This window comes from Lactuca saligna, chromosome 8 (genome assembly GCF_052625555.1).
Source record: "Lactuca saligna cultivar CGN05327 chromosome 8, ASM5262555v1, whole genome shotgun sequence".
Lineage (NCBI taxonomy): Eukaryota > Viridiplantae > Streptophyta > Magnoliopsida > Asterales > Asteraceae > Lactuca > Lactuca saligna.
In genome coordinates, this window is record NC_136424.1 from 60,191,030 (window position 1) to 60,213,745 (window position 22,716).

Consider the following 22,716-nt stretch of genomic DNA (forward strand, 5'->3'; position numbering starts at 1 on the left):
ATCCGATTACAATTAAATATCAAAAGTAATAATATCCGATTAAATATAAAAAGTAATAATGTCGCCCGGTAATTACAAAAAACAACCAACGTTTTACAATGACCAAGATAGCAATTAAAGTGTGACAATATATGCAAATAAAACGCATCCTTACATACCATCATCTTCGTTCCCATCATTTCTTTGATTATTTTGGGATTGAAAAAACGAATAAAGTTCATTCCTACATGCTGGGTCGCTGAGCATGGCACGAAGATTTTCCAACTACATAATTAATAACAACATATATAAACTTATAAGTTAGATTGTCAAACATAAACAAAAACTATCAAAATACATTGCTATTTTTAAACAAAGATAGAAAACCAAAGTACATTGCTATTTCTTGCATTTGGGATAAAAACCAAATTACCAAACTTTTTAACAAATAATCACCACAAAACCAAAATTACCAAATCAACATGCATTGCTAAAGTAAATTGCTATTTTTAAACAAAGATAGAAAACCAAAGTACATTGTTATTTCTTGCACTTTGGACAAAAAACGAAAGTAGATTGCTTTACCTGTGATGGTTGTTGTAACATACACGTTCTGAAATTGTGTATTGTTATTATTAAAAGTGAATACAATTGAGTGTTGAGTTCTAACAGATAGTTTTTACTAGAAATGAAGTAAAACTATGTTTAGAATCACTCATAAAATATTGGAAGTCTTATGAGATTCCAAATAAAAACCAAATAGTGAAATACAGCGAAAATATAAAATTTTAAATAAGTAAAATTTTATTATTGAAAGTTGTAGATAATCTCTTTAGAAACATTTAGGAGAAAACCTCGTCGAATTCCGAGTTATAACGAAGAAGTTATGACCAATCGAAGATCCGCGACAAAACCGGCACGGCCCCGAATGACATAAAAAGTGAGTTTTTGATAAACTACTTTTTAGCCTTAGTAATCTAAATGAAAGTCGTAGTATTCGTTAAACCAAGAAATTCGATAAAAAGAACGCCAAAATCTGACTTCGTATAAGGAAGTTATGATTTTTCGAAGTTTCAACTTAGTAGTAGACAGCTAAAAACTCGAATTTTAGATCGAGCGATATTTTACCAATACATCCTAAATGAGAATCAAAGGTCTCGTCATATGTAGTACAACGGTAAAAAGTCTGACGAAGACGGATGTCGGATGAAGAAGTTATGATTTTTTAACGGATTTTCCTGTCCTGGTCTGTTAAAAATAATAATATTAAAAATAAAGTCAAATTTAGCCGACAAAGTCTAAACGAAAGTTGTAGAGCGTAATTTTAGCTACGCGTGCATATAAAGAACGTCAAAAACGGAGCTCGTATGCGAAATTGATGGATTTTAGAAGTTCGGGGCTCAAAAATCAAGAAATCTCGCATGAATAGTAACCGGCCACGTCACCTCGCACGAAGCAGGCGCGTCACCGGAGACGTGGCCTCGCCTCGCAATGCCGCCTATCGCACAGGTTTCCAATCTCGCTGAGTCATCCGAATCGTGGCAAGTCCGAAGTCCGACGCGTGTTTGGTCCGGATTCCGAAGCGCCAGCTGCCCCCTTCGCATGTCCGAGCTTCGCTTAAGCCGCGTCACCGAGACGTGGCCTCGCCTGATTGGTCCGAAGCTCGTAGGTGCCACGTATTCTCCCCTCCTCTCGCTTCGTGGCCTTCGCTTCACCAGCCACGTGCTCGCTTCTCAACCACAGGATCCGAACCTCGCCCCTATAAATAGGAGGGTGCGAACCCTCCTGGCTAGAATTGGAAAATTTCCATTTTTGGCCCATTTTTCCATATTTTCACTATTTTGACTTTTCATGAAGCCCTGGTATCAATTTTAGCACCCGAAACACGTCCCGAGACCCCCGAGAAGCCCGAAAATTTTATATTTTCGGTTTTGAAGCCCTACCTTCGCAGAGCCCGGTTTTCAGTTAAGCTCCCGATTTTCAACATAGAAAGACATATTTAAAGCCGAAATGCTGTCCAAATTACTATTTTAACCCCCGGTTAACTTAAGGTGTGTTCAATATATAGGAACAATTGTATGTTATGTGTTATATGTGCTATGTGCTTCTCAGTGTTATTATTCTGAGTTATTCTCCCGTGTTATTTTATTCGCTATGTTTATAGCAATTATAATACCTTTGAACATGTGATCAGTGAAAGGACTTAGATTCACATTGGTACTGGTACGTAGCCTCTGGCCATGTAGATCATGTCTCCGTAAGAGAATGACTTATATTCTATGGCATTGGCATAAGGTTTGATAGGAATGGTATGTAGCCTCTGACCATGTAGAGCATGACTCCGTAAGAGAATGAATTCTATTCTATGGTATTGGCAAATGGTTAGACAGGGCTATAAGCCTGAAATCTACCAAAATGTTAATCAGAAATTATATGTCTTCTGTGCCAATTGGGCTAAAGCTTTATTGATGCATATCAAGTATTGAAATCGTTATGTCTCATTGAAAAGTATATCTTTGAATAAAGTATTTGATTGATATGAACGCTTGTAACATGATTTCACATATGTCTTCTTATTCCCTTCTGCTTCTGTCATATTGGTATATGTTAGGCATAAGATTATATTGTATCTATCTATTGAATTCACTAAGCATTATCGCTTATTTTCCTCTCAGTATTTAACAATTGCAGGTGATTAGTATTCCAATATAGCTTTATAATACTGAAAGATTTAGAATAGTTAATAGTATTTCTCTGTATTTTTAATGTTCATGTATGTATATGAATAGTAGATTCGTGGGTAGACATGAAATTGTAATAAAACTTAGTCGGTTTGTATCCAATCCTTTGTAATAACTTTATCAATATAAAATATTGTTTTATAAATATGCATGTAGCATGTTTTGAGGAAGTAACTTAAAAAATCTTTTTGAAATAGTATGAAAGTTTGGGTCTTTCATAAATACGAAAGTTGGGGTCTTTCAATCATGTTATCAGAGCAATGGTTTAAGTGAACTAAATATCATGGATTGGTATTTAGACTTAAACTGTTAGAAGCTCAATATATGAGCTGATTCGTAATAAGTATATGGATACAAACCATAGGAAATATTTAAGTGGGGGATTGGGTAATGATAAACCCTAGTATTCTAAGATATTAAGTTACTTCAGAATATTAAGAAAATTAGTTTAAGTGAACTAGAAATTTTAAGAATTTCTAAACTTAAACAAGAATTATTAAGTAAAGATGATACGATATATTTTAGGTTGAATACCTAATGGAGGCAAGCACTAGAATATTAAGAGGAGATATGCCTTATATTCTATTATGTACTAAATGATAAATGAATATAGAGAGGAGATATACCTTATATTCTATTATGTGCTAAACTATAAATGAATATAAAGAGGAATATGCCTTATATTCTATTATGTGCTAAATGATAAATGAATATAAAGAGGAGATATGCCTTATATTGTATTATGTGCTAGATGATAAATGAATATAGAGAAGAGATATGCCTTATATTCTATTATGTGAGAAAGCTTAAGGTCTGTTACCGACCATGGTTTAGAAAATTTTAAGAATTTTTATAATAGAATTTTTCGGAGTGATAAAGAGACTTATGATAGTTGACATCAATAAGTTTATAAATAAACGATCGCGAGATATCGTAAAATAATAAATATGAATTGTTATCGTAATAAGTGTATAATTACCAATAGAGCGGTAATATACATTTAAAGTATGTTTGATATATAATAACATCTTTGGAAGAAAGATGTGCGTTTGAAACACGTTTGGACAAGATAAATGTGTTGGTACAAATCCACAAAGTTGTTCTATCTCTGTTCAGATTGAAGCAATAATTGTTTAGAAAGTCAAAAGAACCGAAGATGGCGATAAATACTTCGATAGTATCTCAATTGATGTAGTACAAGATTAGAAGAATTAAATAAAGATCAAAAGAAAGGCTAATGAAGTTTTCAGACTCAATAGGCCAAGACTTTGTGATATAAAGTTCCATTGTGTGTTAAGCCGACTTTAACATACAAGATTGGGATGGTGAATTGAGTCATTTAGTGGTAAATGGTTAAGCAACTTACTTGTTTAAGTAAGGTAGAATGCTTAATTGAAGAAGAAATACACCCATAGTATCGTATGGGAAGAAATGTTGTAGTCAGGAATGACAGAGAACCAAGTTGAAGCTAGTAAAGCTTGCTGAGATGCAGCTAAGATGCAGACTTCTTAAGATAGACTCCTATGAAATAGACTTATACTTACTCAGATACAAGAATAACGATGTCAACGAAGAATAATGAAATGAAAAAAAGTGCACGATGGATTGCATGAGTTAGAAGATGCAGGTAATAGAAGACCGTTTATCTCCATGCTACTAATGTAAATTTTGGAATAGTGTGTCTTGTAGAGTAGACACTATTCAAGAAAGAATTAGTATGAAGAAATGGAAGTAAAATTTCTATCGACCTATGGAAAAGTATTAGGATATAGCATATCCATGAGAAGAATCATAGAAAGAGAGTATAAGTAATCCAATATATGTTTGATAGAAACGTGAAAACCCTAGTTGAGTCTAGGAGAAACTGTTGTACGTATTTGTTTAAACACGTTCATGTGTGATAAGTTACTTTGTGAAAACTTTTGAATGGTGACTTGGGAACTACGAGATAATACTTGGGACGAGTATGAGTAGGTGTCAATAGTAGTAGAGGCCTATACTACTGGAAGCACAGGACTCACACTTGGATCAGGAAAAGTCACAAGGTTACCAAGAAGCTAGTAAATGATTTTGTTTTATTCATGTGTGTCGTTACCTTCGTTTCGGTAATGACTAAGAAGATAATTATCGTTCAAATATTAATATCATAAAGAATCGAGTCCGATTAGTATAAATCCGCGAAAGGAGTTGATTAGTTCAGAGAACCATGTCTTATATAGTGATAAAACTTCAGTAGGAATACTAAAGAAGTAAATGGTCGAGGTAGTCGATAGAAATATAATAATCTTCATTAAAGAGTTGAGCAATCATTAGCCAGAGATGTGACTTGTTATGTGGTGTTACTGGACACAAGAAATGTTTCTGCCCTACTCTTACTAGTCAAATGACGGGGAGTCAAGTTTCCGTTCAACAATCAAAGAGTACTCCAGCTAAAAAGGAGGAGGTGTCAAAAACTAAAAGATGAGTATATCAGAAAGCATGAATTAGAGATACGTGATGCTATTCTTTCTATTCTTAAACATCCACGTGTTGATCAAACTCTTTTGTTTTTGTTATTCTATCAACTCGATTTATTCGATCTGATTCTAATACAAGAGTTTGGATCGTTATGTGTCTTGTGCAAGATAAAATCAAAGGTCATTAGAATATGACCATTCGAGTTGTCATTATAGCAAAAGTAAAGACCTTATCTTGGGTTTAGTTTATAAACCAAGAAGGAGCAGGAATCTGCAATGAGAATTGAATTTTAACTCAAAGATCAAGATCGAATATTCAATAAGAGAATGAAGAGCGCGTGCAAATTTGAACACCGCCGGTAATTAGGAAATTTCAAGAATTTGAAAATCGTTTGGCAAACTAAAAGCTAAATATCGTACATTTTAGAAGTAAGTTAAAAACTCGAATGTTGTGACTAGTAATTTTCTCGTAAACTCTAGATCTACTCACATCTTATTTGATTTCAATGCCTCAGATTCTTTTGTACCTTATAAAATCGCATATTCTTTTCAAATTGCTTGTTACGCAGTTGTCCAATCATTTCATATAGATAACGTAGGAAATATATCGTTACTTGTTGATAAAGCCTATAGAGTTAGTGTTATGGGAATTCAAAGTTATAATCTTCCTGCTAACCTAATTCCTATATTTGATATTATTCTCGACATGGATTGGTTGTTAAAGAACCACGCAAAGATCTTGATCTAGAAAGAGATGATATGCATCCCTATCGAAAGGGAAGATCCTATTTATGTCTACGATGAAAGTAATAAATTCTTTCTTAAAAACTCGTAAATTATGTCGAAGGGATATTCTACTTATCCGGCTTATACAGTTAATACCTTGAAAGAGGAGAAGAAAACTGTGAATGATAACCTTTGAATAATTATCGACCGGCTGATGAAGAGTGCATATATTCTCGCCACACGTGAAACGACTCCATTGGAGAAATACACGTAAGTTACCTAGACGAAATTGTGGCAAGTCATGATGCGCCACTATAGATTATTTCCGACTGTGATACTCGTTTCAGTCCTCACTTTTGGGCGAGAATGAAGCATGAATTAGGATCTCGAGTTGCTATTAGTACAACTTATCATCCTCAGAAAAATGGTCAGGAGAAGAGAATGAAGAGCGCATGCAAATTTGAACACCGCCAGTAATTAGGAAATTTCAAGAATTTGACAATCGTTTGGCAAACTAAAAGCTAAATATCGTACATTTTAGAAGTAAGTTAAAAACTCGAATGTTGTGACTAGTAATTTTCTCGTAAACTCTAGATCTACTCGCATCTTATTTGATTTCAATGCCTCAGATTCTTTCGTGCCTTATAAAATTGCATATTCTTTTCAAATTGCTTGTTACGCAGTTGTCCAATCATTTCATATAGATAACGTAGGAAATATATCGTTACTTGTTGATAAAGCCTATAGAGTTAGTGTTATAGGAATTAAAAGTTATAATCTTCCTGCTAACCTAATTCCTATCTTTGATATTATTCTCGACATGGATTGGTTGTTAAAGAACCACACAAAGCTCTTGATCTAGAAAGAGATGATATGCATCCCTATCGAAAGGTAAGATCCTATTTATGTCTACGATGAAAGTAATAAATTCTTTCTTAAAAACTCGTAAATTATGTCGAAGGGATATTCTACTTATCCGACTTATACAGTTAATACCTTGAAAGAGGAGAAGAAAACTGTGAATGATAACCTTTGAATAATTATTGACCGACTGATGAAGAGTGCATATATTCTCGCCACACGTGAAACGACTCCATTAGAGAAATACGCGTAAGTTACCTAGACGAAATTGTCATGATGCGCCACTATAGATTATTTCCGACTGTGATACTCGTTTCACTCCTCACTTTTGGGCGAGAATGAAGCATGAATTAGGATCTCAAGTTGCTCTTAGTACAACTTATCATCCTCAGAAAAATGGTCAGGAGAAGAGAGCAATCCAAACAGTAGAAAATATACTGAAGGTATATAAAGTACTGTATGAGCGGAAATGTCATACTCAAATATGTTGGCGTGACGTAAGACGGAAGATCTTTGGAGAATCTGAAATGATTCAAGACATCACTAACAAGATATAAATTTTTAGAGAAAGAATGAAAGCGGCCCAGGATCGATAAATTCCCTATGCAGAAAGGAGGAGACTACCCATAGAATTACAGGTGGATGATATAGTAATACTGAAGGTATTTCATAAAAAGGAGTTATACTACTTTGGAAGAAAGAACGGTTGGTAAGCAAGCATACTGCTTGGAATTGCCTGAAAATTTGATAGATATTCATGAAATGTTTCTTGTGAGCTATCTGTGTAAAGGTTAAGCATATATGATAAAATGGCTCTATTATCCGAGATGAATAGAAGAGATTGAAAATGAAAGAACGACTAGTTTACGTAATAAAGAAATGAAGTTGGTGATTGTCAAGTGGAAGCACCATCGAGGCCCAAATTATACTTGGGAAAAATAAGAATGAAATAAGAGTGAAGTATCCCTAATTTTTTTAATCGTTATGAATTCGGGGACGAAATCCTCAAAAGGAGGAGGTATTTGTAACATACACGTTCTGAAATTGTGTATTGTTATTATTAAAAGTGAATACAATTGAGTGTTGAGTTCTAACAGATAGTTTTTACTAGAAATGAAGTAAAACTATGTTTAGAATCACCCATAAAATATTGGAAGTCTTATGAGATTCCAAATAAAAGCCAAATAGTGAAATACATCGAAAATATAAAAGTTTAAATAAGTAAAATTTAATTATTGAAAGTTGTAGATAATCTCTTTAGAAACATTTAGGCGAAAACCTCGTCGAATTCCGAGTTATAACGAAGAAGTTATGACCAATCGAAGATCCGCGACAAAACCGGCATGACCCCGAATGACGTAAAAAGTGAGTTTTTGATAAACTAATTTTTAGCCATAGTAATCTGAATGAAAGTCGTAGTATTCGTTAAACCGAGAAATTCGATAAAAAGAACGCCAAAATCTGACTTCGTATAAGGAAGTTATGATTTTTCGAAGTTTCAACTTAGCAGTAGACAGCTAAAAACTCGAATTTTAGATCGAGCGATATTTTACCAATACATCCTAAACGAGAATTTAAGGTCTCGTCATATGTAGTACAACGGTAAAAATTCTGACGAAAACGGATGTCGGATGAAGAAGTTATGAATTTTTAACGGATTTTCCTGTCCTGGTTTGTTAAAAATAATAATATTAAAAATAAAGTCAAAATTAGCCGACGAAGTCTAAACGAAAGTTGTAGAGTGTAATTTTAGCTACACTTACATATAAAGAACGTCAAAAACGGAGCTCGTATGCGAAAGTTATGGATTTTAGAAGTTCGGGACTCATAAATCGAGAAATCTCGCATGAATAGTAACCGGCCACGTCACCTCGCACGAAGCAGGTGCGTCACCGGAGACGTGGCCTCGCCTCGCAATGCCTCCTATTTCACATGTGTCCGGTCTTGCTGAGTCATCGTGTTTGGTCCGGATTCCGAAGCGCCAGCTGCCCCCTTCGCGTGTCCGAGCTTCGCTTAAGCCGCGTCACCGAGACGTGGCCTCGCCTGATTGGTCCGAAGCTCGCAGGTGCCACGTCTTCTCCCCTCCTCTCGCTTCGTGGCCTTCGCTCCACCAGCCACGTGCTCGCTTCTCAACCACAGGATCCGAACCTCGCCCCTATAAATAGGAGGGTGCGAACCCTCCCGGCTAGAATTGGAAAATTTCCATTTTTGGCCCCTTTTTCCATATTTTCACTATTTTGACTTTTCATGAAGCCCTGGTATCAATTTTAGCACCCGAAACACGTCCCGAGACCCCCGAGAAGCCCAAAAAAATTATCTTTTCGGTTTTGAAGCCCTACCTTCGCAGAGCCCGGTTTTCAATTAAGCTCCCGGTTTTCAACATAGAAAGACATATTTAAAGCCGAAATGTTGTCCAAATTACTATTTTAACCCCCGGTTAACTTAAGGTGAGTTCAATATATAGGAACAATTGTATGTTATGTGTTATATGTGTTATGTGCTTCTCAGTGTTATTATTCTGAGTTATTCTCACGTGTTATTTTATTCGCTATGTTTATAGAAATTATAATACCTTTGACCATGTGATCAGTGAAAGGACTTAGATTCACATTGGTACTGGTACGTAGCCTCTGGCCATGTAGAGCATGTCTCCGTAAAAGAATGACTTCTATTCTATGGCATTGGCATAAGGTTTGAAAGGAATGGTATGTAGCCTCTGACCATGTAGAGCATGACTCCGTAAGAGAATGAACTCTATTCTATGGTATTGGCAAATGGTTAGACAGGGCTATAAGCCTGAAATCTACCAAAATGTTAATCAGAAATTATATGTCTTCTGTACCAATTGGGCCAAAGCTTTATTGATGCATATCAAGTATTGAAATCGTTATGTCTCATTGAAAAGTATATCTTTGAATAAAGTCTTTGAATGATATGAATGCTTGTCACATGATTTCACATATGTCTTCTTGTTCCCTTCTGCTTCTGTCATATTGGTATATGTAAGGCATAAGATTATATTGTATCTATTTATTGAATTCACTAAGTGTTATCGCTTATTCCTCTCAGTATTTAACAATTGCAGGTGATTAGTATTCCAATATAGCTTTATACTACTGAAAGATTTAGAATAGCTAATAGTATTTCTCTGTATTTTTAATGTTCATGTATGTATATGAATAGTAGATTCCTGGGTAGACATGAAATTGTAATAAAACTTAGTCGGTTTGTATCCAATCCTTTGTAATAACTTTATCAATATAAAATATTGTTTTATAAATATGCATGTAGCATGTTTTGAGGAAGTAACTTAAAAAATATTTTGAAATAGTATGAAAGTTTGGGTCTTTCATAAATACGAAAGTTGGGGTCTTTCAGTTGTGATGATTGTTGTAATGGTTGCTAAGGCTGTGGAATCGGTGTGAGCCGTGCGATCATCCCGAGCCCTTCCCTTTGCTACCTGAAGTAAATGAAAACAAACTGAAAACTGTAAGCATAAAGTTTAGTGAGTCTCCCCAAACAACTACATACCATACACATAACATATAACATGTAACATAAACTTTCGGACACCGCCCAGCTGCATCGAGACAAACCCGACATCGGACTCGTGCCTGACATCGGGCTCACCCCGACATCAGATTACGTCTGGCATCGGGCTTGCCCCGACACATACACAGCATATCATATATCATAAACACATAACATAAGCATATAACATACATCAGGCTTGCCCCGGAACACATAACAGATAACATATAAACTAGCATGCATTGGGCTTGCCACGACATCAGGCTTACCCCAGAACACATAACATATAACAGATACACTAACATACATAGGGCTTGTCCCGAAACACATAACACATAACATGCATGAATCACATAGACATCAGGCATACATATACTCTTCTTGGGACCGCCCCGACATCGGATCGAAATTCGGAACTACTAACATCTAAACGGGCAAATATTGTGGCCTTAGACCCGTTCCTACTGGAAGAAGACTCACCTCTCAAACTGGATGCTAAACTCGTGCGTGAGGAATCTCTATTGGCTGCTCCCACGACTCCCTGACTAACTCTATACAACAATACTTAGTCAGACAAACTGAGAATCCTTCTAAGGGTAAAATGACCATTTTACCCCTACTCTGATTTGGACTATAATCAAGGCCCAAATCCATATAATCTTTCTAAGTCCACCAATGGTCCATTGAATGCCCACTAATGGCCCAATTTTCTAAATTGGGCCCTACTTCTCAAATGGGCCTTCCCTAAGCCCAACCATGCCTTTAGTCCAAACTCTGACTTCTAATGGCCCACTAAGGCCCAATAGCTAATAAGTCCAAAAATTGGCCCAAACAGAGGCCCAAAAGATGAAAAGCCCAACTCTGATGAGTACACGGGGTGTACTCCTCTGTACGCAACACGTACCTGTTGTGTGGCTTGTACGCTGCACGTACTTGTTGGTACGCCAGCGTACTACCCTGTTAAGCCACTTTTTCCATTAAGTGCTTAATACTCTAATCCAAAGGCTATAATCACATATCTAAGTCCTCTTCAATGTCTTGATCCTTAAAGTCGATCACATGGTGGCTTGCAACCCACCAAATGAGCCCAAACATAGAATAATAGCAACAAACTCCATAGAAATGGCTAGATCTCATGCATGGTTACATAAAGGCCTTAAAGGTTAAAAATTTACTGCTAAAGGAATGCTTTGAGATCCAAGGGTGGCAACCCTAAGCTAAAAAACGAGGTTGCATGATAGAGATCCATCATTTGGATGTAAAAAGGTCCAAAGCTCCATAATCCTAGATCTAAGCTTCTAAGAGGAAAGTTGGAAGCTTTATACCTCCTTTGAGTGCCAAAATATGAAATAATCTCAGATCCATGAGCTCGAGATACTCAAGTTCTTTTTCTTCAACTCCTCTTCTCTTCTTCCAAGCTTTTCTTAACCAAAATAAGCTCAAAAGGTCAAACACACACAACAATGGAGTATGAGGGCGTATTAGGGTTTTCTTAGGGTAATGGACTAGTAAGGAGGCTAGGGTTGAGCCATAATGGGGTATTTAAATGGATTAAAACTTCAAAATTAGGGTTTTGAGTCCGCTCATGTACGTTGCGCGTACTCCTTGGTACACTGCACGTACGTGCATGCGCCCCTTGCATCCTAGGTGCCTCTACGCCCCGGGTACGCCAGGTTACGCCCAACGTACGACTTATGGGAAACCCAACTATTTGGCCCACTCTGCTAAGGTCCACTCCAAAAATCCGCGTGTCCCTTTAATAGTCCAATAACTAATATTAATTACTTAAATTAAATAATACCTCGAGAGATGGATGTTACAACTCAGGATCCGATCATAGCCATGAAGTGGCTGTCTGACTTGGATGGATGTTTCTACACGTTCTCATGTCCTGCTGACTAGAAGGTCAGATGTGCCCTGAACATGCCGAGTTTCGGGGCAAAGGATTGGTGGAGGTTGATGACTAGGTCGTATACTGATGATCAGAGAGCTGCAGTTAGTTGGGAGCAGTTCAGGGAGATGTTCCGCGCTCGCTACATTCCATGGGTCGAGCACGAGCGGCTGTCACATGAGTTTCTAGATCTGAGACAGGGTACGGAGACGGTGACAGATATCACTCGCATGTTCACCAAGAGGGCGATGCTTTACCCGAATTTTGCTTCTGAGAAGGCTCAGATGACATGTTATCTAAGCATGCTCAAGGCCGATATCCGTCAGTTTGTTGCTACCCAACGTTGTGATCCACTACTGGAGTTATAGGAGGCCGCTAGGCGGCATGAGCTTGAAATCGAGTTATAGTTACGGGAGCAGAGGTAGGCCCCGACGCAATCACATTCGGTGCCAAAGCGATCCAAGACCGCTGATTCTAGGTCTGGAGGTCAGCTCTGTCGTACTTGCGGAAAGTGCGGGAAGGCTCATTCGGGGGTTTGCCGATCTGGTAGTGGGTGCCACAAGTGTGGCAAGCAGGGACATATTTCTAAGGATTGTATGCAACAGACTCCAACTTCTGGGGTCAGACTTTGTTACCATTGTGAGCAGGTGGGTCGTATGAAGGCCCAATATCCCCTACTAGCCGCCAAGTTGGCGCAGGCTCCCGCGCTAACTACACTGAGGATTACTGATGGGAGTCAGGGTAGATTAGGGCCCCCGTGGGCTCAGAGACGTACCTTCCAGCTTACAGTCGAGGAGGCCAGGACAGCACCGGATGTGGTTGCTGGTATGTTTCTATCCTTTATCTCATTGATTTTATATGTTTTATGCTTATATGTGTTTTACCATGTTAGGTACATTCTTAGTGAACTCCTTACCTGCTTTAGTATTATTTGACTCGGGGGTGAGTCGGTCATTTTTCTCTCAGTCATTCAATAGGGAGTTCGGTTTTCCAGTGGAAGAGCTAGAGTGTCCATTGTGAGTCTTTATTGCCAACGAACATGGGATTTCCGCTTCTTCGGTCTATCAGGGTTGTGTGTTGGAGATCTTCGGGGTATCTTTCCCGATAGACTTGATTTCGATTCCCATGGGGGATGTGTGTTTGTAATTGTGGGTATGGACTAGCTTAGTCGATTCAGTGCCATGATAGACTGTGAAGGTCAGCGGGTGATAGTTCGAGCCCTAAGTGGGGGAGAACTGGTTATCTTCGGAAAGGGTACCAGGTTGGGTTCAGGGTTCTACTCAGCTGTCAGGGCTCGACAGTATATTCAGCACGGGTGTGCGGGCTATCTAGCGGGTGGTAGTTCGAATCCATAGTATGTCGGCATTCCAACCCGATGTTTGAGGGCCTGGGGCATTCCAACCCGAAGGTTGATTGGGACCATAGTATGTTGTTATTATATGTGTGTTATTTGTTGTGCGGGTATTTTGGGGGATCTCATTAAGCTTCAGGCTTAAAGTTTGGATTTTGTTTCAGGTACTTCAGATGATCGCGGGAAGGCGGAGGCGTGATCGTGCACCTCCTTACCTTTTTGTGATCTTGATTTATGGGATACTCTGATATGAAACTATTTTGACAACAAATTTGTAATAATTATTGGGTTTTGAATGATTTAAAAAGTTTTAAATTGGCATGATATCTATGGATGTTATGTCATGTTAAAGTTTTGTTACCTTGGTCTTTGGGGAAAATATGTATTAACGATTTATTAATCTAAAAACAAAAAAATTTAAGGCGTGATTTTCAGAATGTTACACGATCGGGAAGGAAAAAACGTGAAGGATGATCGTGAACGAAGGAGAAGGAGGCCTTTTTATGAAATTCATTCACCAGTTGATGAGAATTGGTTAAAACCATTTTCAGTTGCTTCCTAATTTGTGTTATTGAACATGCTTCTTTTTCATTACAATCTTTGAGGTTTCGTGTGATTAAACTCCAACCACTTTGGGTGTGTTTTTGATGAACAATTGCTATTAAAAATCTTGTTAAGAACACTCTCAAAAGTGTTATTAATCATGCCTATGAATTGCTCAAAGTTTTGGAATCATTGCCTTCCTTCTTGTTGCTAGATATGTATCTCTGTCTTAATTCTACTGAGTTTATATGAAGTATTTTTCTGAATAAAGGCCATGTTTTGAACCATCCAAAAGGATCTCAAAACATTCCCTAAATGTCTTTATAAGTGGCTTAATAGTGGAGGAAACTTAAACCTCAAATGATGTTTTCTCTTTTAGCAATATACATTGTTTTTCTTCTAAAAGCATTGTACTTTGAGTCATGGTTTGAAGTTGAAATTGTCATTTTGACTCCATGACATGTTAATACTGTTAAAAACTTAATTTTCAGCTTTATAGTCGTTTTTGTTTGAGGCTTAATGGGTTAAGATGTCAATTAACTCTTAAAACTTCAAGCTGGGAATTGTAGGAAAATACCTATTCTGCCCTTGTTTTGTATAAAATCTAGAAAAATCACCGGGCTCAAATTTAGAATGTGTAAACTCTTAAATTTTAAAATTTGAGTCTATTTTGTCCTTGATTTTTCCCAGGACCGGATCTTGTCTCTAACCAAGGTGAAAATCGTCATTTCACTGACTGGTTAGAAATTAGTTGCACGGATATTTAGTTTTGTGAAATCCGTAGAAAATTGTATAAAAATCATATAGACCTGTACAAGCACTCTATGAAAATATAAAGTCTAAAATATTGGAATATGGAAAAAAAAGTTGTAATGTTTTACAGGTTTTAGTGGTGCTAAAATGACATTAAACAAACTATTGTTTCATATGTTAGATGGGTTGGAATGAACCTAGGTTGTTTAGGTTGCATGTACTCTAATGTGTGTGATATGCTATTATTTATGATGATTTCTTCATGTGTATGAGAATTTAGGATGCATATATATGCTATATTCTTACTTTTGTTATGAGAGATGTGTTAGGGTCGTGATAGAAAGAGTGTTTTGTGGTGTTTTTATGAGAAATGTGCATGCCATGATTTCTTGGAAATATTTGTCTATGATGATTTAGGGTAAAGCATGCTAGTGAAGTGATAATCCATAAAGATGATATGCGCATGAAATTGGATGTGATGTAAAATGTTCTAACTTGTATTTAATAGTTTGCATGTTTATATAAGAAAAAGTTGAGAAGTAATGTGCTCTAAAAAGATGATGATAATAATGCATGATTACTTAGGAAGGTTAATTGTGCAATTTCTTTATATCATGAATTAATAACTTATTAATTAAAAGGGGGAATACACTTAGAGGGGAAATGGTAGCAACCTAGATTTAGATGTGTATCGTATTTGGAATATATAATGGCCTAGTGGTTTGAAAGATACCAATAGAATTAGATGTTAAGCCAACACTGAGCTGAGTGGTTTTTCTATTCAACTACTTGGGGCATGGTCCATGGTTTCCAGGACTGGAGTGGTGTTGACGATTGATGGAATGTATGCACAAACACCACGTGGGATTTGGGAGGTGCAACATAATGGAATTGACTTCGCTTGTGATCCTTAACGACAATGCATGTACTAGTATATGCAACGTTGGAGTAAAGGCTCTAAAAAAGGATAACAATTGAGCATTATTGTGATGATTATATGATGTATTTGATGCCATGCTATGTGAGTGTTTGAATACATGTTTATATGATACTTTGTTTGGCCTATTTGGGATATGTGCGTTCCATAACATTGCACTTATGATTAGCTTATTTAGCATATATTGACACTTATTATTTGTTTGTTGTCTATCTTGCAATGGTATAGGTAGCATAGTCTGATGGCTTGGTGAGGATGGAGACTTTTGGGTAGTTATATAGTATTACTTAGTGATTATACCACTTTGGCCATGTAGAGATTTCATTTACATTTGATTTTGAGAACTTACTTCGGTATTGGTTTTTTGGGAACTTTTATTTTGATGAACCTGTTTTGTTAATAAAGTAACATGGGTGATGTTTTCATAAAATTAAAAATAAAACTTATGTTAACGTATTCTGGTTAAAAGTGTTCAAAATAAAAAGAATTTTTTTTGGTGAAAAATCGTGATGTTACACTAGGGCTCCCACTACATTGCATAGGTATGTGTATGTGTGTTTTTGAAAGTGTCGTTGAAAAGTTTCATCTATTTCTTTCGTTTTAAGAAACAACCCAATCAATGATTTCAAATCTGTTAGCCTCCTCATCTCTTACTTTCCGACCTATAAAATATTTCAGTATGATATTACACAATATATTTAATTATAAAGTTTAAACATTAACCTGAAACCCAAGGCGGAAAAAAAATCATTTGAGACAACACAATACGATAATTAAACCATATCGGGTTTGGGTCATTCCCTTTCAATCCGTTTACTACGAACTCGACACAATACACTATGTTTTCCATGCACTACAAGAAACTAAGTCTTTAGCGGCGACACAATTACCGGCGACGAGGGATTTTAGCGGCGACTCTACCATTTGTCGCTGCTAAAAGACTTCCCACCCGAATCTGCATTTTCCCCTCTGATAGATCTCAGCCGTTCGATCGAGTATCTAATCCAACGGTTGGGGCCTCTTATCCTCACCTACCTAATATCAGCGACATTTATGTCGCTGCTAAAAGTCTAAAAGGCCACTGCCATAGTGGTCTAAAAAATGACGCGGTACCCTTCCTTCCAGATTGTCGCTGCTGTTGATTCGTGTTACCGGTAAAGCCCAAACTGTCGCCGCTAAAGGCTATCGAAAGATAAAAAAAACGCACACAATCTGCTCATTTTGCTTCCATTTTTCCTTCTGTTTGCTGCTACGCTGCTGTTGCTCTTCCAACTAACCCCCATTTTGCTATCGATTCCTTGATTCCAACAATATTTCTCCACACATTGTGTGAGATTAGGAATCAAGGGTGGTTAGGGCTTCAATTAAATGGGTTAAGTTTCGATTTCTAGCTCCATCTCGGCAAGAAAGGTAAGTTGAAGTTCTTATATCTCTTTGTCTTTGTATCTTAACTTCGATTTCTAACTGCATTTGATGATTAATTGAAAAGTATTTTTCAATTTCAGTGTTTTTGGTAGTGTTGTCTTTGGGTTTACGGGTGAGGGTATTTTCGGTGTAACATCCTGAATTCAGGTGTGTCTCTTAAACCCTTCTCATTTTCCCAAGTTGTCAAAGTAAGCCTTAAATGAACAACTGAGCTTGTGAGTACACTACGCGCACTGAAGGGTACGATGCGCGTACTCGCACGCTTAATTTTAGATGTGGACTCGCCTGGGTACGTTGGGCGTAGCCGGCCCAGGTGTAAACCCTAATTTGGGGTTATGCACTATAAAAGAAACGTTATGGCCTTGGCCTCAACCCCATTTCAAAGAGTGAAACCCTAATAGAGAGTCCTCCTTTGTTTCTAGCTAGTGTATTGGTGTTCTAAGCTTCAAAGTGTCATTTCTAGGTGGTGAAAGAGAAGTAGAGGCCATTTTGGAGGCTAGAAGTTGTGAGCAAGAGTAGATCCCGGCTTTTCAGAGGTTGGAGCTTCTTCCTGAGGTAAAAAGCTCAAAGCTTGACTTGTTATTTGTGTGGTGTGCTTCTTGGACCAATTTCAAGGGTTTTTAGTCCCAAGCTAGAGACTTTATGAGCAAATGGTCTCCATTGGCCCAGATCTATCATATTTTAGGACTATAAGAGTTATATGTTCATAAAAATGTAATCTTGGACGTGGATAATGAGCCATGCATGAGATCTTGATCTTTTGAGGAGGAAGGAAAAGTATTAGAGGGTATAAGGACCTTTACAGCCATGCAAAGGCTTAAAGGTTCCGAATTTATGGAATAAGAGGTCTAGAAAGAATCAGATCTGGAAGTTGGGTGAGTGTCTTAGCCGTTTAAGACCAAAAACCAAGAAAGGCTGAAACTGAGACTTACGTTGGGCGTAACTCTCAGTATGCGTTGCGTAAGGGGTTGATACCCTGTTTGTGACTCGCCGACGTACGCCCCGCGTACAGAGAAGGCACGCGCCGCGTACTGCCTTCAGTTGACTTTCGTTGACTTTTTGGGTTTTGGTCAACCCTTTGACTTTTAGGGTCAGGGAGAGGTAAAATGGTCTTTTACCCTTCTGTGGAAATGTAGAGTGGATTTAATCTAGCCTTGTGGGCCATTATTTATTTGAGAGTGTTGTTATGTGATTAGGCGGGGGCTAGATCAGTGTGTTCGAGTGCGAGATTATCCGAGATACCCGAGGTGAGTCTTCTTACTATACTTTACCTAGAGTGGTACTTAGAGTTATGTGACATAGTATTTTGTATGTTATTTATATGATGTGATACACTGCATTATTTCTATGTGATTTATGCTATGTATGTTTCAGAGTTTACAGAGTTAGAACCGGAAGGTTCACAGAGTTAGGACCAGAGGGTCCACAGACTCATAGCCTCGAGTGGCTAATATGTGTTATATGTGGTATTTTGGGGAACTCACTAAGCATTTATGCTTACAGTGTTGTGTTATGTGTTTTAGGTACCAGTAAGGATTGCGAGAAGGCGCTGACATGTTCAGTATACACACGAGGAGTTTTTATGCATTATGATCTTGGGATTGTGTTTTTATGGTTGCTATATGATACAATGACATTTTTATGATATTTATGAATGAAAGCATGTTTTGGAAAAATGTAAAAATTGTTTTGAAAATTTGGGCGTTACATTCGGGTGAAAGACCAATTTTTTCGGCGACATATTCGTTGATTTCCGCCACTACAGGTTCTATTATTTCAATTTATTGTGAAATTTGAGTTTATTCACAATCTATGTGTAGTTGTATCAATTATGTGAAAATTTTCATATGTATGTATACTTGATAGTTGTATGAATCTATGTGAATTTGGTGTATATATGCCAATGTATGTGTGTTTGATGTATATGTGGTATATGAGTATTTGGTAGAAGTATATATGATGTTATTATCTATATATGTGAAATTATATGTGTTTGTTATAAGTAGGATGTTATTGTGTGTATATGTGAATATATGTATGTTTGTTGTAAATGCGGTAAATGAATGTGAAAGATTTCTAGTTAAATAGAAATGTTTATTCCTATGTAAATGTTTATTTCTATGTAATGTGTATATGTAATAAAAATTGTATTTGTATATCTTATAATTTTTCAATAAATGATGTCAATATTGCTTTTGTTTGTGTATACCATGGCTGCTTTTATGGGTCGTGGACACAGGGGTGATGAAGTTGAGGACCCACCTCTCCTAGAGGTGTCGTGCATCACAAGTAGGACCGTAAGTCTTATTATGAATTTTTATTTACTATTTTTATTCAGTTATTATAAATTAAATACCGTTTCTAATAATTTTTAATTACATTTATAGTTTAGCAACATGCACGTAGGAAAGTTCGAGGCAAAGCCAAAAATATAAAGCTTGAAAGAGCGATCTTATGGAATCAGAGAAAACTTATTAGCATGGAATATGATAGGGATACAACATTTGATCCCGTAGAAGAGCCAAAAGACATGTTTTCACGAGAAGTTGGAAAAACAATGTGGCAAATGGTCCCTTTTTGATAAATGTACTTGGAAAAAAGTTTTCCTTGCAATAAAGGACATAGTATTACAACATTTAGGGGTAATTATTTTTTAAAAATATTTTATATGGTTAACTATAACTAGTTTTTACATGGTTAACTTTTTTTGTAGACAAAGTTTGATTTGGATCAGATGTACCAGGATATACAAGCTAATATTTTATGTTAGTCGGAGGGTATGACGATATCCCGAGAGCATTAGCCAACCCTCCAAAGGGTATGGAATTTGATAACTGGAAGAAAGCAGTTGAGTATTTCCAAACGGATGAGCACAAAATTGCTTCAGAAAGGAACAAAAAAGTCCGTGAAAAACAAACAAATGTGGATCGTGGGTGTCGAGCTCGTATAGCAGTACTTGCTATAAGAAGGCAAAGTACGATATATGTAATTATTTATTTAAAATATAATCTTATTTTTAAAGTTAAACAACACCTTAAGAGAGTGGAAACGTTTCACAAAGCTCATAGCAATAGGGATGGTGTATTTGTTACTTCTGAGGCGGAACAACAATATGTAAGTATTTAATTATAATTTTATCATATAATTAAATGGTTATTTATACTTAATTGTTACTCATTTTTGGGAGCTACAAAATCGGTTAGTCAAAGAGTTCTTAGAACAAACCCAAGGTGAAAGTGAGTTAACACCCGCCCAAGAAAGAGCTGCTTTTGAGAAAGTATTAGGAGAGCGACGTGACCATATCAGAGGCATCGGTCGTAAACCTTCTGGTCTCCCGCCGATTCCATAGCCATCTACTTTGGTTTTTTGTGGTGATTATTTGCAAAAAGCTTTGGTAATTAGGATTTTGTCCCAAGTGTAAGAAATAACAATGTAGTTTGGTTTTTTATCTTAGTTTAAACATAGCAATCTACTTTTGCATTATAAAATGCATGTTAATTTGGTAATTTTGGTTTTGTGGTGATTATTTGCTAAAAACATTGATAAATGAGTTTTTGTCCTAAGTGCAAGAAGTAGCAATGTACTTTGGTTTTTTCTCCTAGTTTAAAAAATAGCAGTCTACTTTGGCATCATAAGATGCATGTTGATTTGGTAATTTTGGTTTTGTGGTGATTATTTGTTAAAAACTTTGATAATTGGGTTTTTGTCCCAAGTGCAAGAAATAGCAATGTACTTTGGCTTTTTGTCTTACTTTAAAAATAACAATGTACTTTGATAGTTTTTGTTTATGTTTGATAATTTAACTTATAAGTTTATATATGTTGTTATTAATTATGTAGTTGGAAAATTTTCGTGCAATGCTCAACGACCCGACATGTAGGGATGAACTTTATTCGTTTCTTCAATCCCAAAATAATTGAGGAAATAATGAAAATGAAGATGATGATACGTAGAGATGAGTTTTATTTGCATATTAAACTTGTTATCACGCTTTGCTACTTTTTAGATTGTAAAATTTTTGGTTTTTTCTGTAATTACAGATGACATTATTATTTTTTATATTTAATCGAATGTTATTTAATTACCGGGTGACACTATTACCAGTGACATTATTACTTTTTATATTTAATCGGATGTGCGTGTGATTACCGGCGACACTATTACTTTTGATATTTAATCGAATGTTTGTTTTGTAATTAGCATCGATACTATTATTTTTTATATTTAATCGAATGTTGTTATGTAATTACCGGCAACCAAAATCGTTGAATAAAAAAATTAAAAAATAAAAATTGTTATTACGAGCGACACTATTACTGGCTATGCAGTTATCGTGGTCAAAATTTCAATAGCGGTCACATGCCACTATTTGAGATCGCGGTTATTGTGGTGGTATAGCGGTGATATAACGGTTTTTTAATATTACGTATAATTTATAATTTTATATTATATTTATATAGAATTTATATATTTGAGTATTAATAGTATAAGTCTATATAGAATTAATATCATCAAACCTAAAAAGTCATATAAAAACATAACTTAATATTCTATTATATTAATATGGAAACTAGGTAGTGTAAAATGTCAAATAGAGTTTAATTGGATTTCATGGGTTCAATATCGTATTAGTAGGCCGTGGTTGATTTAAGGAGTTAAGTACCAAGTCGTGGCCTCATAGGCGTGGGTCGATTTACAAAAAGCATTAATGGAGTGTGACCATGGCAACTCAAGTTGGCGTGAGTTCAAAAAGAGATGAGAAAAAGAGTTGTCGGTAGACATAGTTGCTTTGAATGCTTTCAATTATGTTATTTGTTCGGGATTTTTAAAATGAAAGTGTAGTGAGATCATTAAAACTAGTTTTTCATTGAAAAAAGTAACCAAATGGCCAAAAATGTGAACAAAAATGGAATAGCGCCCGTAGCGCCGCTATAGCGGTTATTGAAATAGCGGTGAATAGCACCGCTAATAGCGGTACTGCGAAATGAAAACGCTAAACAAAAAATAGCGGTTCTTGACCTCCGCAAAACGCTATAGCACCACTATAGCGCGCAATTGATAGCTTAGATTACTAGCGACGTTATCATTACCGGCGACGACACTCTTTACCGGCGACAATTTCATCAATAGCGGCGACTTGACGACGTGTCACTGCTATTACTGTTACCGGCGACAATTGGACCTTTTACCGGTGACTTTTGTCGCCGCTAATTATCTTTTTCTGATGTCTAAATTTAATAGAGGAATTTATTATAATAAGTTTTCATAATATGGTGTGTTAATCTTATATTTGTCCTAAATATTTGTCCTGAGCCTCACATATGTCAGATGTTTACAATCACAAAGCCTAATCTACAGATATCTCACGGGTCCTCCGATTTCCATCCATCTGATGGTGCCTTTAAAATCTCCTCTATTGCAAAGCTGCCCTTCAACACCAATGAAAAATAATTCAAAGCATTTAAAAAATCACAGTGAAATCCTTTTACCTCATATTTGATAAGCATACCATGAGAACAAAC